At 37.3% G+C, this 14,709-nt stretch overlaps 1 protein-coding gene across 17 annotated transcripts in view; it reads left to right on the top strand.

Annotated features, from left to right (window-relative positions):
• Nucleotides 1–14,709, top strand: part of PDE4D (phosphodiesterase 4D) — a 1,724,553-nt gene that overhangs the window by 972,272 nt on the left and 737,572 nt on the right. The window contains exon 2 of one of the 17 annotated variants that reach the window (XM_077117230.1): nucleotides 13,986–14,043. The exons of the other annotated variants lie outside the window; for them this stretch is intronic. The gene's annotated coding sequence lies outside the window, so the exon portion shown is untranslated. The remainder of the gene's footprint in view (nucleotides 1–13,985; nucleotides 14,044–14,709) is intronic. 17 annotated transcript variants of the gene reach the window in all.

Raw genomic sequence — 14,709 nt, 5'->3', positions numbered from 1 at the left:
ACAAAGGCAATAAATTTTAAAGTACATTGCAACAATTAGTTGTAGAACAGATTTCAGAGTTTAAATTTAAAACTTTCGTATGTCACCCTGTGATTTCTTAAAATTGTGTTTTATCATAAGCATGCCTTTTAACAGAAATTTCAAAATTCCTCTGAAGACTGTTGCTCTTTTTAAAGTTTGATGTGTGCTAGATTGAGAACTTAGAATCATCAAGATGAAGAGAGATTATCTCCATATGCACGTAAGGAAACAGTCTCAGACAGGTTTAGTAACTTGTTCAGACTCTGACGTGAATGAGTCAGGATTTGAACCCAGATCAGAGGGCTCCAGAGCTCGTCCACTTTCCAGTACAACCATTGCTTGATGTGTTGCCGACAGATCATGATGGTTTTTACATCAATTGTTATTTCATATCCTTCTGTCATCTATAAATCGGGTGACAATAGTTTACACCTTGTAATAGTTGTAATAGTTTACAACTTACACCTTGTAAGTTGTGGCCCACAGACACAGCTACTTAGGAACCACATAGTTGGGACTTTATGAGTGGGAGTTGTATGGCTGAGGGGCGTGCAGTCATGTGTACGTGGTGGCTGGGTGGGTTAAAAAATAAAAAACACTCCATTCCACCCTGTTACATGCTTTGGACTTTGGGAGTAGTCATGATATGAGAAGTTTACTGTGGATAATGAAAAATTTCCGACTTGACTCACATTCTGTGATATTAGAGATAGAAATCTACTTCTTTTTGCATTTTATTCTGCAGAGCACTTAAATATTTGGGGGGTATTTATGTGGGAAATGGGGCCTGACTATTCTTGCTGAAATGCATTATATACCATAGTGAAAATTTAGTGACAGTTAGTTGGAGTGGAGGCATAGTTATTATTAAGAAGTCACTAGACAATAAAAGCAGAATTGATTTCCTGTGTGATATTTGAGGTTAAAGAACAGGTTTACCAGCCACACAGTATTGTCCTATGCACTGTGGTCCATTTCCATTAAAAACAGCTGTTTTAAACTCTAAACATCACTGTATGTGTTACAAGATTGAAATTTCTTCATTAGAGGATATCTGCATTATATATATATAAAAAAATTGAGTAACAAATAGGAGTTTGTCATTCCCACCCCTGCAGGTCCAGTTCATCAAATTGTACAGTGACTATTATGCCCTACTTCCTGGCATATTCACGGGATTGGAGGTCATATATAGACCTGGGTACTCAAGATTCTACAGGGTTTAGGAGATTAGCAGGGCAAATATCAAACAAATCAAAGCACCACTGAACATATCAGAAGAGAAGCAGACAATCATAGAAAGGAAAGAGCATTTTTTTCCATTTAAGTAAAATTTTCAAAATAATGATTTTAGAGTCAGACTTGAGGGATTAGTTTATTATTAATTCATTAGCCAGAAATATTCTGAGTCCCTATTACAGCCTGATTGGGTTCAGAAGGTGGTGGAGACGAAAAAATGCAAGAGACATGGTGCTTACCTTTGTAGAGATGTCCAGAGGAAGGGCAGCTGGACAGAATCTTCCAGGACAGTGTGGACACCTAACGTGGCCCAGGCTAGCAAATCTTATGCTATTAATATCTGCATACTACTATGATTAAACTAAAAATGCAATGAAATGCTTTTTCCTAACAATGAGGAATACTTTGAAATTCCATATCTAGAAGGGCTTTAATCTTTAAATAAGGATGCTAGCTATTTCATCAGTTATCCTTTTATGCTTTTAAACATTCAGCAAATTAGGTGGCATCCTAGCAGGGCATCATCATCACTTAGTACAATAAAGCATTGTTATGTAAATACTTTGGGCAGTATAATGTAATATTTGGAATTATATTGCAGAACCTGCAATAAGTTTTAATGAACTGAAAACACGGTTCATTAGAATTAAGTGGTTCATGTAAGAAAATTTATTTTGGAAACTATATGACTATGTAGGTAGGTTGAGATTAAAAAGTAAACCCAAGAGAGTGAAAATGCTGTTGTTAATGGGACAGCCTATAATTTATAGCAGTGACTCTATAAAATGGTGTGCACAGCAAACAATGAGATAATTTTCTTATCCAAGGAATTTCTATTACATTTATCATGTTTTATTCTGTGTATGATCCAATTCCTCAAAGGACTCTAATTTAGAGGGGCAATAAAGAGCCTAGAAGGAAACATGCACGGATGTGATTTCTCATCCAACCACTAGATGGCATCATGCTTCACCAAAGAATGCTGCTTTTCAGGACATTGCAAGCGCAAAGCTAAATGTTCACAAGAAGTCTAGAAGATCTTGCAACTTTTGTAATTTCCATAGGATTTTTATTTATTAAAGCCATTAAGGCAACACTTAACAGGTGTTACTCTGTGTTAAAAATGGGAATAATGATTGGGTTTTGTCAACAGTATTGTCCAAACGATCATTATGTTAGGACAAATATGAAGTGTGTCTTTAAAAAGTAATCAGGAGGGCTGTCTTTCTTTCCAAAAACTCATTAGAAACAAGGAAGCATCTTTTATGCACTTGGGAAAATGAGTCTTTGTCAGTGACCCAGGTCTTAAGAGAGTAGAAATACTGGCAGATGTTATAAAGTTTATACAGTTGTTTTCTACAAATGCAGATAAGATAAATCTCATGTGCTTAGTCATAGACAAACTGTTAGGTCATTTACTGTCCCACCGCTCCCCGCAAATTTCTTAAAGAACAGGGTTGTATCTCAAGTGCCCGTTTAATTTTCTTGAGCAAAGATTTGCTTTTGTTAAGGGTATGGTACTATAAGAAGTACTATTTGCCTTGATAGAATTGTAGACTTTTACAAAGTTGAGTTAAAAGGATACAGTGTATATCATTTCAGTGCCCTTATTTTATAGGTGAGGTATAAATAGATGTGGTTAGTTCATGCAGCTAAGAACATCAGCAGGACCAAAACACAACCATTTGTAGCATGTTTTCATGTTATGATTTGAAAACTAAATGTCAGTAAATGTGGGTGCTCAGTGGCTGCAATTTGGAAAGTTAAGGACTGACAGCTCAGAATATTAAAAATTCTTCCCTTTCTCTTCTGGCACTTGAAAACAACAGCTATTTCATAGAACTTCAGAGTTGGAAGGGATTTTAGACATCATATGCAATCTTTAATTTTGTAGATGAAATGATTACGTGCTAGAGAGAGATTAATTTATGATGAATTCTGAACTTTTTATGCTACATGATGTTGAAAAATTCCTTTTGTCAACATAAAAGCAAGACATTTGTAGTAAAAAAGAAAGTAGATGATACAAAAAAGGATTACAGAAAAGAGTATTTCTCAGCATGGTGAGTTCCACTGTGTTGAATTTTTTTCGCTTGAGCAGGCACAGGGAACCGAACTCAGGTTCCGGCATGGCAGATAAGAGCTCTGCCATTGAGCCACCGTGGCCTGCCCTCTTTTTTGTGTGTGTTGAATTTTAAGCACAGGGATTTATCTAGAATGCCCAAGTCAGTTTTACTGACCAAAGATACACACTGATTGAGGGTGGAGTAGAAGACATCTCTATAAGAAGTACTATTCATGTTGATAGACTCGTAGACTCTTAGAGAGTTGTGTTAAAAGGATTCAGAGTAATAGTATTTTAATTCCCTGTTTTTGATAATTGTGCTATGGTTACATACGATGTTAACATTTGGGGAATCTTGATGAAGGGTATATAGGAATTATTTGTACTATTTCTGAAACTTTTTTGTAGATCTGAAATTCTTTCAAAATGGAAAGTTCAAGAGGTAAAAACTAGAAAAAAAAAAGGGTGCAGAGGATACCTTTTTTCAATACCCTTATTTTACACATGGAGCATACGTGGAACCAGTTATTTTAACATAGCCAAATATTTAGAAATTTGAAGGAAGTTAATACTGACTTACCAAATTTTAAAACTGGGCTTTTTTTCTTTGGTTCATTGAGTGCATTAAATCTTTTTTGCTGTTGATAGTGTAAGATTTTTTCCTTTCATTCCTTCTTCTACAAGTGGCTCTGGTGAATCATTAGGTAAATACTTGTTGATTTTCCATCATATTTATCTCTAAGCTATAATGGTTTCTGGTTTTGGCCCTACTTCCCCTTCTCCAACTTTAGGCAAGGATTCAGAATGGCTTCCAGTTGTAAAAAAAATTATAAATCCAGCTTACCGGCAAGTCGGTGTCTGTGTGGTCTTGGCAAACCTTTCAAGGCTGACTAGGCATGCTTTTGCTGGCAGAAATGAGTTCCTGCCTCAATTTGGGCTCCAGCTTTGCCTTTTAGCCTGAAGACTTTTCCAAGATTTGGGGAGAGGCCATGAGCATGTGAGATATCTTATCTCCAAGATGATGATATAGGGATACTGAACAACTGATACCTTTTAAAAAGGCAGAGTTTAGGAACAACATAGGTTAATGCAAGGCCTCTTAGAAATGATCATTGGAATCTTTTAGAAAGGCTCTAGGGGGCATGGAATTCTAGCATTTGTTGACTTTTTCATGGGTAGTGCTTTTAACGTGAAAGGCATTTTGTATAGGAAAGTAACACGCCAATACTTGGTTTCTCCTTATTGTTTGGAAAGGTAAATAGTTAATGTGGTTAATTTGTCAATCCCTACATGCCATTTGTATTTTCAGCCCCTACCCAGTTATTGCAAGCTTGTTTTCATACTGAAAAGAATCCAGCGTGTAGCCACACCAGAATTATCCTTCCTTTGAGATCACGGAGTTACTGTTTTATCTAACTTGCTGTTTGTTGTTTTGACCATTTGTGGTATCTCCCTATCGTTGTCTGTCTCAGCCGAGGTGGTTGAGACTACCGTTTTAGGTCTTAAGTAGTGCGGGTAAGCTGACCTCAGTTTACCTATTGCCTCTGGCTGATAATTTGGAGTGGGTAGGCCTGAGTGAGCAATGGACACTAACAGCCCCAAAGCCTGCTCTGGTTGCTAGGCTTAACAGCCAGGGCTCATCGTCTAGCTGCAGAAACATTTTGTATCATGAAAATGTGCATTGAGATGTGTGGATGTCTGTCGGGTGTATTCACTTTAATATTTTCATTAGAAGGTAATTTAAGGAACAATCATTGAGGGGCTCACACTAACAAAAATATTTATAGTAATAGGGCTATTTTCCATTTTTTCTAATAATTGTCTCTTCAAAAATTCCAGAACTAATATATGCCTCATGGCATAAAGTAAAATAATGGAATTCTTTAGTAATAATGATAATAATATTAGTAAAACCAAAATATAAAAATAACAGTAGCTGCCACTTACAGAGTAGTTATGTGCCAGGTGCTGCTGTCTAAGTATTTTAGTTGTATTTACTCAACTGATCTTACAACAATTCTCTAAGTTATATGTAGGTGAGGAAACTGAGGGATGGCTAATATAATCCATTGACTTTACCCCTATGCTATGTTAACTGTAGTCATTTCTCCACTCCCTCTTCTAGAGTTGCTGGTGGGATGCAGCAGTTTAGAATTGACAAAGCAGAGCACTAATTAAATTTGCATAATACAAAATCCAAAGCCTAAGGAAATTTTAAGGTATAGACCATGTGTGTAGCAGGCTAGATACAGGCCTTTAAAATTAAAGATGATCCTCAAAATTTTGTTTTAAATAGTCACACCTACTGGTAAAATGCAGGATCAAATTTATTTGATGTTTTTGCTTTCTCAAATAAAAGAAGAAAAACTATATAAAGAGATTCCTGACACTGGGGGAAGATTCTTTAGATTTGGAAGAAAAAAAAGGAAATAATAGAAAGATTCTTATGGTCTAAATTGTAACACTGAAATACGGAATGAAAACTGTAGGTTTAGAAACGTCCCATGAAGTATTTTAAGTGCTAAATAGAAAATCTCATAGTAGGTGGGCTCTCAGCAAGCCTGTGGCATCCTATTGTGTCTAGCATGTCACAACAAAACTCCGGAAACAGACAAATCTTAGCCTTTTCACAGAATACATTAGTGTAAAATCAGCCTTTCAGGGACAACCTGATAAGTTTACTATGAGTCGAAAAGGAATTTATCCTTCAATACATAAATATCTATTATCATTATGCATTTGTGTGCAGTATTTAAAGTAATTATTTGACATTGGAAAAAAAAAGAAATTCCCATACGTTCATGATTACAATTAATAGTGGCTTTCATTCCCTTCATTGCCCCAGTTAAACATCTCAAGCAGCTATTATATCTTGCAAGCATGCATCACTGTCACAAAGGAGCCGGTGACACACTCACCCCAAGCAGGTCTGTTTTTAAATGAGTGGGCTGATTCTAAGAGAAAAGCCAACAGCATTGACCATAAAAGTGAAAAACCTCAGTGGAATCCCAGGACAGTGTCCCCTAAGGGCAATGTAAATTCACAGCGTTAAAGCGTGCTTTAGTTTCCAAGGCTTCTGAAAGCAGATAACAGGAAATAAGTTGTCTAAAACAATGGGAATTTCTTAGCTTTATAGTGTGAGGCCGATAAAATGTCCAAATCAAGATGCTGCTTTCCTCCCAGAGGAGGACTGTGGGCGATCACTTGGCAAGGCATATGGCAGCATCTGCTGGCCTCTCCCTTCTCTTCCAGGTTTTGTTAATTTCCGCTTGCCGCTTCCATGGTTTTCTCTCTCTTTGTCTAAATTTCATGCTCTTATAAACGACTCTATTATAGGATTAAGACCTGTTCTGAATGAGGTGAACCACACCTTAACCAAAGCAACCTCATCAGAACGTCCACCTTGAAATGGGTTCATACTTGACAGTATGGGTTACATTTAAGAATATATTACTTAACAGTGTGGGTTACATTTAAGAATATGTTTTTTTCCAGGATACATATAGCTATACACCACCACAAAGAGGGTTAACATTTACCTTGGATTTTATGTATTCATCTCATTTTATATTTTAGTCCATTTCAATTATCATATGACAGAAGCTAGGGAGATAATATCCTCCACTTCACTCTCCTGCCATTTACAGAGGAATACCCCAATCTCAGAGAACTGAAGTATTTGTTCAGTGTCGGTTAGTAAATAACAAAGAGACTTCAACTCTGTAGATATTGCATAAAATCCTAATGATATTTTATTCTGGATCCAATGAGGCATAAAGTTTGTAAAGAAGCTTTCCAAATGCATTTAAGATGCACCTGTTGAAGACCAACTGAGCATGGCACTATGGTAGGTACTGAGGGAAGCCCAAGACAGAGAAGGCATTGGCATGCCATCAATGAGTGTATAGGCTAGTGGTAGAGATGAGTACGGGAATACTAAGGTAGATCCTAATTCCTTTGAAAAGTGAGCTGTGTGGTGCTATGGGGCATCCGGGGATGGATGCTCAGCAGTGGGAATGATCACTGCTGACTGAAACACTGGGGTCTTCATGTGTGTGACATTTAAGCTGGACCTTTAAGAACAGGTAAGAGTTCAACAGTAGGGGGAAGCAAAATTCCAGGCAAAGGAAAGAACATGAGGGAAAGGCATGAAAGCAGGAACCATGATGCATTCTGGGGAAAGAGCCAGTCAACCAGCCCAGCTCAAGTACGTAATGAACAGAATTTGTGGGCAGATGATGAAATACTATAAGAAGAGCTGTCCGTAATGGGTTCATGAGAGCATAGACAGCATGAATGGCCTAAGAAATATTAAAAATGTTGGATTAGACTAGGTAAGAGGTAAGGCAGAATTAAGTTTTGGGATAATAGAAAGGCTCAGGAACAGGTAATTAGAAATATTTTGAGCATGTTGCACTATATTATACTATGTTCTATGAATTAATATGGTGGTTGAGGAAGAGTGAGACATCCAAGATGAGTCTGAGGCAGGTCTGAATGACTGGGAGAATGATGAATCGGGAACAGAAATGGGAGAATCAGGAATCATTTGGGAGAAGATACTGCTGTAATTTGTTGAATTTGAGATGTGAGGAGGACATCTAAGTGGTTATGCCTGACTTGAAAGAGAGGTCAGGGTAGAAGCATGAACTAGAAAAATACCCATGTTATTGCACTATTCGAAGTCATTGAAGTGGCTGAAGGAAACTTTAGAAAGAAAAATGAAGATGGCTCATGGCTGAATTTTCAAAAAGACAGTAATTTAGAGGAGAGGAAGTAGAGGTAAAGTCAGTGAAGAGAGGCTGAAACTAAGTAGATAGAGTAGTAGTGGGGGGAGGTCTAGACTAGGACAATGCCCTGGAAACTTCTAGAATTTCATAAAAGACAGGATAAGCAATAGTTATGTCTTTAAAGTCAATCTGATTAATGACTTTGTGGTACTGTTGTGAATTGAGGGGAGATTTTAGTAATTCTCCAACGCTTTTCTTTTATTGAGCACGCATAGATGTGGACTTGATTTCAAATCAAAGTCCAGACTATATGATCTGAAGTGTAATGGACACCCATGGTTGCCTTCCCACAATCTATTCTCTCTGCTTCCTTGCTCGCTATACCAATTCTTTTTCAGGTCTCACTCCCTTCAGGAAAGGTGCTTTTATACTCAGGCTGGATGTAAATCAGGAGAGTTGACATCAGTCAATTTCATCTCTTGTTCCATAAAAGCCTTTGTCTTGGTAATAGGCAAGTGACCCAATTCTGGAAAATGAGATGTGAGATAAGTTAGCTGGAGGGCTTCTTAAAAAGAGACGCTTGAGAGGAACTTCTGTTTGGTGCGTTGTCATGCCTGCTAGTGATTTCTAATAGCACGGTAGCTATCTTGTGGCCAAGAAGGGAGCTAGTCTGAGGAATCCTGGACCCTGGGGGATGTGGAGCAGGAAAGTCCCAGGCTCCTTCGTATCATTCTCATGCCACTTTTTTTTTTTTTTTTTTTTTTGCATGGCAGACACTGGAAATCGAACCCAGGTCTCTGGCATGGCAGGCAAGAACTCTGTGATTTCTAATAGCACGGTAGCTGTCTTGTGGCCAAGAAGGGAGCTAGTCTGAGGAATCCTGGACCCTGGGGGATGTGGAGCAGGAAAGTCCCAGGCTCCTTCGTATCATTCTCATTTCACTTTTTTTTTTTTTTTTTTGCATGGCAGACACTGGAAATCGAACCCAGGTCTCTGGCATGGCAGGCAAGAACTCTGCCTGCTGAGCCACCGTGGCCTACCCATTCTCATGCCACTTTAATCGAATCTGCAGCTACCTGCCTCTGGACTCTTTTGGTACCTAAGATTTTATATTTCCTCATTTTTAAGCCAGTAGAAAAGTGTGCCAGCTACTATTAGATACAGTTTTTCATCTTTGACCTTGGCTCCACTTTTGTCATTGTGAAATTGACAAAACCTCCAGTTGAGGGCTTTCACAGTTCCTTGGAGGGCTGGATCAAGAAAATTTTATCTTCTGAATGATAACAATTCCTGGCAGGGAAGCTGGATAAGACTAGTGAAAATTCTCGGGAAACTCTTGATAAGGTGTGTGTTCTGCTACTCAGGCAAATCGAATTTTTAAATTGGACAGGAAGTAGAATTGGAATGTAGTATTCACCCACGCTGTCCATTTCACAGAATTACTCTATTTCCATTGTCCATTTCAGTATTTGCTAAGCTGTGGTGTGACCTGGACAGATACGCTTTTCATCTGCACAGCCTCTAGCCCCTGTCTTATATATGCTTAAAATGTGCAGTGCAGCTGAGTGCCTGCAGTCTGAAAGAGGGATTTGCAGTTGATCATGTGGAAATACAGCATGAATATTACAAAGGAAGACATAGATTTCTCTCCAACATCAGGGTTGGCCAGTAGTACCTGTCATTCCCTTAACACAATCAGGCTAATTATAAGCCATCAATTGCATTCTTCTGGAATCCAAAATCCAGAAGGGTTAAGGGGGCAATTCTTAAGGGACTGTGAAATACGTCATTGCTAGGGCCTTTCACAATTCTGTTGCTTAATCTTTTTTTAAATCTTCCATTCAGCAGTCCTTTTCAGTTAACAGTAAACCATGCTGTGCATTCCTATGAATTAAATGTGTAGTGACTGCAGCCAACTACAATGATAGAGCTGCTCAGTTCCTCCATGGAATATTAAAAAGAGAAAAATAAAAAGAAAAGAAATAAAGTGTAGTTAGGTAGAAACAATTGATTCTTTGTTGATGCATCCCCAAAGATTTGTGACTGTATTTAATAAACTAAAATATAATAGAGAAATGAAAACATTCTGATTTTACCACACTAATATTTCAAGCATGCCTTAAATTGCAAATAACTATATAAGATTCTATACCCCTTTTCTTAAAATATGTTTTTTTTTGGGGGGGGGATTTTGTTGTTATTATTTTTAGGGAAATGTCAATTAAGTTGTCTTCAGATCCCAGTGAGTAGTAGAGGAATTCATCTTTTTGGCTCTGATAGTAACTTAGGCCATTTCCATTTATCTGCACATCATTTTGCAGCAATAAATAATGTGTTTCTATACCTGGGCAGTACATAAGCTATCCCACTCACAGGACTTTTGCTAGAGGGCCTGAGGAAAAATGTGCCTGAATAAAATGTTGTGAGTCTGTTTCCTCAGTTGTAGATTGCTTTTGGGCTAGAACTCTTATATTGGTGTAAATAAGAGGTTCAGTGACTGAGGCAGAAAAAGCATATTCACAGGAAAGTCAGATAATTGCTCCATTCACTTCTTTCTGGAACATCAGCATCAATATCAGTGCTTAGAGCATTGTGACATTACTCTAGCAACATAAAGAAAAAAAAAAATATCTGTCCATTAGACTGGTGATAAGGTCATGATTCCTTTACTTCCCAGAATACCTGGAGGGAACTCGAGAGCTTGGTGCAATCATGAAACAAGTATGTAATAAAAATGGCCCTTGTTAATGTCTGTGGAGGTCAAATCTGGAATCTACTTTGTCTCTCCATCTTGGGGTGGGAGATATCTTACAGAGCCATCCTGAGTCTCTGGAACATGGGAAAATACTTATTAATTTTCAGCACCCAATGGGATACTTATGATCTTCCCGAGATCTTGGTAATAAAAGAGATTCTGGAGAGCTAAGCTATGATTTCAACAGATGGATCAAAGTGAAATTGTTACAGATAGAACAATTTGAATACCAGCAAAATCTGATCTTAAACTAATTAGATTAAATCGGGGTATGGTGCAACATGGAAGTATAGAAAAGAGAGAAACATAAAGACACCGAGGCCATAATCATATGACAAAGTATGAAAGGGTGCTTCCACCCAAAGGCCCTTGCTTAATCCCACACCATCAGACATTCAAACCATAGAACCGAATCCTTTTGATTCTATCTCAGCAGTCATGCTTATGATGAAGGCTGACTTCTCATTTAATATTCTTACAGGGAGATTGCATTAGTTGGAACATACAACTTTCTGGTGCCCTTAAATCTTAAATTTATAAATCAAACTTCAGAGACTGATTAATGCAAGTCTGCCCCACTGCTTCGATACCTTTTGGTGTGCTGAAAAATGCTATTTCTAGAATTGCAAACCCAAGGGCCAAAAAAATATTGGGACCTTAAGAAGGCTTTCAGAAAACAACCAGCTAATATTCCTCTGGTATCCTTATAACTTTATTACATGGAATATTTTAATATTAGTTCAATTTTGAGAGGATGTGTTGCTATAGAAAGGCAAGTGGTCATGGAAATGGAAACAACAGTTGCCTTATATTGGTAGTTAGTTGTATGATTCCACAAAGTGGCACTTAGGTTTCTCTTTGGGCATTTATAGTCTCTGTTTTGAAGACAGGATGGCATTCCAAGAGGTCCTGTCCACAGAAGATTGGCAGTATCTAGTGATAATGAGGGGTCATGTTCATTATTGTTTGATGAACAGAATTGTGCCATTCAAGAAGTTAGATATCTCTAAGCATAAGGAGTTTAGCTTTATCATCTTTATTTGCAGGTATTTATCATTTGCATGTCTTCTTCCTCACCTTAAATATGGGTTTCTCAGAATTAGGTATGATAGTAATTTACTAACTATCAAAAAGAATAAGAAATATTCTTTTTACAAATATTTTTTGTAAGGAACTCATACATATAAAACTGAATTGTTATGGTTAAAGTGAGAGCAGAGATGAATCTAATGGTTGTCCATTCATCTCTCTCCTACCATCTTTCTTCTTTCAGTTAGAGTTTCCCTCAAATTGTTACCAAAAAATCTTTGCTTCTGGTGTCCAAATGTTTGGCATTCACTTAGGTAGATCTGTTCTTGAGTTTGTGCTCCATCAAACAGCATAACCTTTACTCCAGGTTCATTCTCCCTGCTGTTTTAGTTTGTAAGTTGGCAGAATACGATATACCAGAAATGGAGTGGCTTTTATGAAGGGAATTTAATAAGTTACAAGTTTATAGTTCTAAACCTATAAAAATGTCTAAGCATCCAGGGACAGATACCTTAATTCAAGAAAGGCCGATGCATCTGGAACACCTCTGTCAGTGGGAAGGCACGTTGGTCTCTTGCTGGTCCCTTGCTCCTGGGCTCCATTGCTTTCAACCTGTGTTTCTTTGGGGGCTCCTCACTTTGCTTCTTCAGGGCTGGCTTTCATCTCTTGGCTTCCCTTGGCTCTCCCTAGGTTCTGGCTTGCTTAACATCTCATGGTGGTATTTTCTGGGCTCCATGCATCTCCAAACATCCGTGTCTCTGTTCTTGAAGTGTTGGCATCTGTGTCAGCTCTGCTCTGTCTCCAAAATGTTTCTTCTTTTCAAGAAATCCAGTAAACTAATCAAGATCCACCTGGAATAGGTAGAGTCACATCTCCATCTAATAAAAAGGTCGCGGCACATATCCATGGAGATAATCTAATCAACTGTTTCTGCCCTACAATATTGGATTAGGATTAAAAGAAATGGGTGCCCCCACAAGATTGAGTCAGGATTAAAACTTGGTTTTTCTGGGGTACACAATGCTCTCAAACTGGCACACTTACCCTTCTCTTTCTTCACAATTGGTCAGTCATTGTGATTTGTTTATTTATATCAATTATATACATGCATCTTTCTCTCCTTTTCTTTATTTCCATTTTGTTAATTCAGACCCTCATCTTTTCTTCTCCAGACTATTTTCACAGGCCTTTCACTGATCTTTCTGCTTTCTACTTTATTGTACTTTCTAAACTTTATGATCTCATTTGTCATCAGCAAAGAAAAAAAAAAAGACTACACATGAACTGCTAATGTGCTTGCTTAGGTAGATTGAGTTTATAAATTATATACATGTATTTATTCTAGAAGTTACAAGCAAACAGGAAAATTAAATAGTAGAATAAATACACGTGTATCTACACAGGCACACGCACATACATATACACACACACACCAAATTTTGCATTTTCTTCTTGTATCCAATGGATGACCTTGATCACCCCTTGGAGTGTGCCCATTCCACTTTGGAAACTACAGCTTTGTGCCTGCCAGAGAAGTCTTTCTGAAAAGAAACTGCCTGTCTTTTAAAGTGGCACCCAATGACTATTAGACAAAATCTAAATTCTTAACACAGAAGGCAAGTCTATTCATGAACAAACCATGGTCTACTTCACAAACCTAAAATCAAGCAATATATATGAAAGCTCTTATTGAATAATTTACACTTGTCAAAAATACATTTTAAAACATTGAATGATTCATACTTGCCAAAATAAATATGTTAGTACACCGTACCATGGGCAGTCACAGATTTATTTGATGGTGGGCTCAACAGGCCTGACAACAAGAGTATATGTCTTGAGGTATCTACATCATTCACCATGAAAATGCTAATAAACACAGATTATTAAACCTTATGAGTGGTTTAGGAGAATGGAAATGCATAGATCGGGTTCTGTAGCCTTTCTGTACTTCAGTCCTTTGAAACTTAGTAAGAACAAAAATGTAAAATGTTCGTGTTAACATCAGAACTTTCATGAACTCTAAATTTCTGGTAGCGCTAAGGCTGTTCCTAAATTACATAAGAATGAAATAAATGCCTTAAATATGGGAAAACATTGGTTATTTTGGCTTCAATTATTAAATAAAGCACTCCATTCTCTTTAGTGTGATGGAGGAAGAAGAAAGGAGAATTTTCCTGTATGCGTGTTGCAGTAAAGTGAGGGTAAGAAAAGAAGCAGAGCTGAATGTTACGTTATCCTGTTAACCTTTGTCAGTTCATTCTACCTTAATATGGTTTAGATTCCTGCTGTATATTTTGATACCCTCTGTCTCCATTGCAGTTGCTCAGCAATATGTTGCCAATAACAACACTGACAATGTAATTAATTTATAAATAGGTCGTCCTCTTTCATGGTTGTCATTATGTGAGAGATAATATGAGGTTCCCGGGGGGGGGGGAGGTTGTATATAGTAAAATAGTTCATTTGTGCAGAAAAATATAAATAGTTACAAACATCAAAATATTACCAAATTGCCAAACAGATTAAATAAAATGATTACTCAATATTTCTCTCATATGACAAGAAAAAAGACTTAAAATTGATATTTATTTTTAAGAAAACAATAGTAGTAGAAATGAGCATATTTAGGTAATTTCTACATCTTAACGTTCTATATAAGTGATTACATAGTAAATAACTGTTCTAGGAGTTTTAGGGAGGCAAACACCAAAATGTAATAGGGACCATTAGCTAATATTACTTATTTTCTTATGAAGAAGGCAAAAAAGGTGCTGTGGGCCAGAAAGATATGAAATGCTATCACATGTATTATTCTTGATTCTATGTTCTTCTTCATTCCTGGATACCTTGATATATGGAATTCAAGG

This window comes from Tamandua tetradactyla, chromosome 9, assembly GCF_023851605.1.
Source record: "Tamandua tetradactyla isolate mTamTet1 chromosome 9, mTamTet1.pri, whole genome shotgun sequence".
In the NCBI taxonomy this organism is placed as follows: domain Eukaryota; kingdom Metazoa; phylum Chordata; class Mammalia; order Pilosa; family Myrmecophagidae; genus Tamandua; species Tamandua tetradactyla.
The sequence above is the reverse complement of the archived record's forward strand: the minus strand, read 5'-3'. Positions and strand labels throughout refer to the sequence as shown.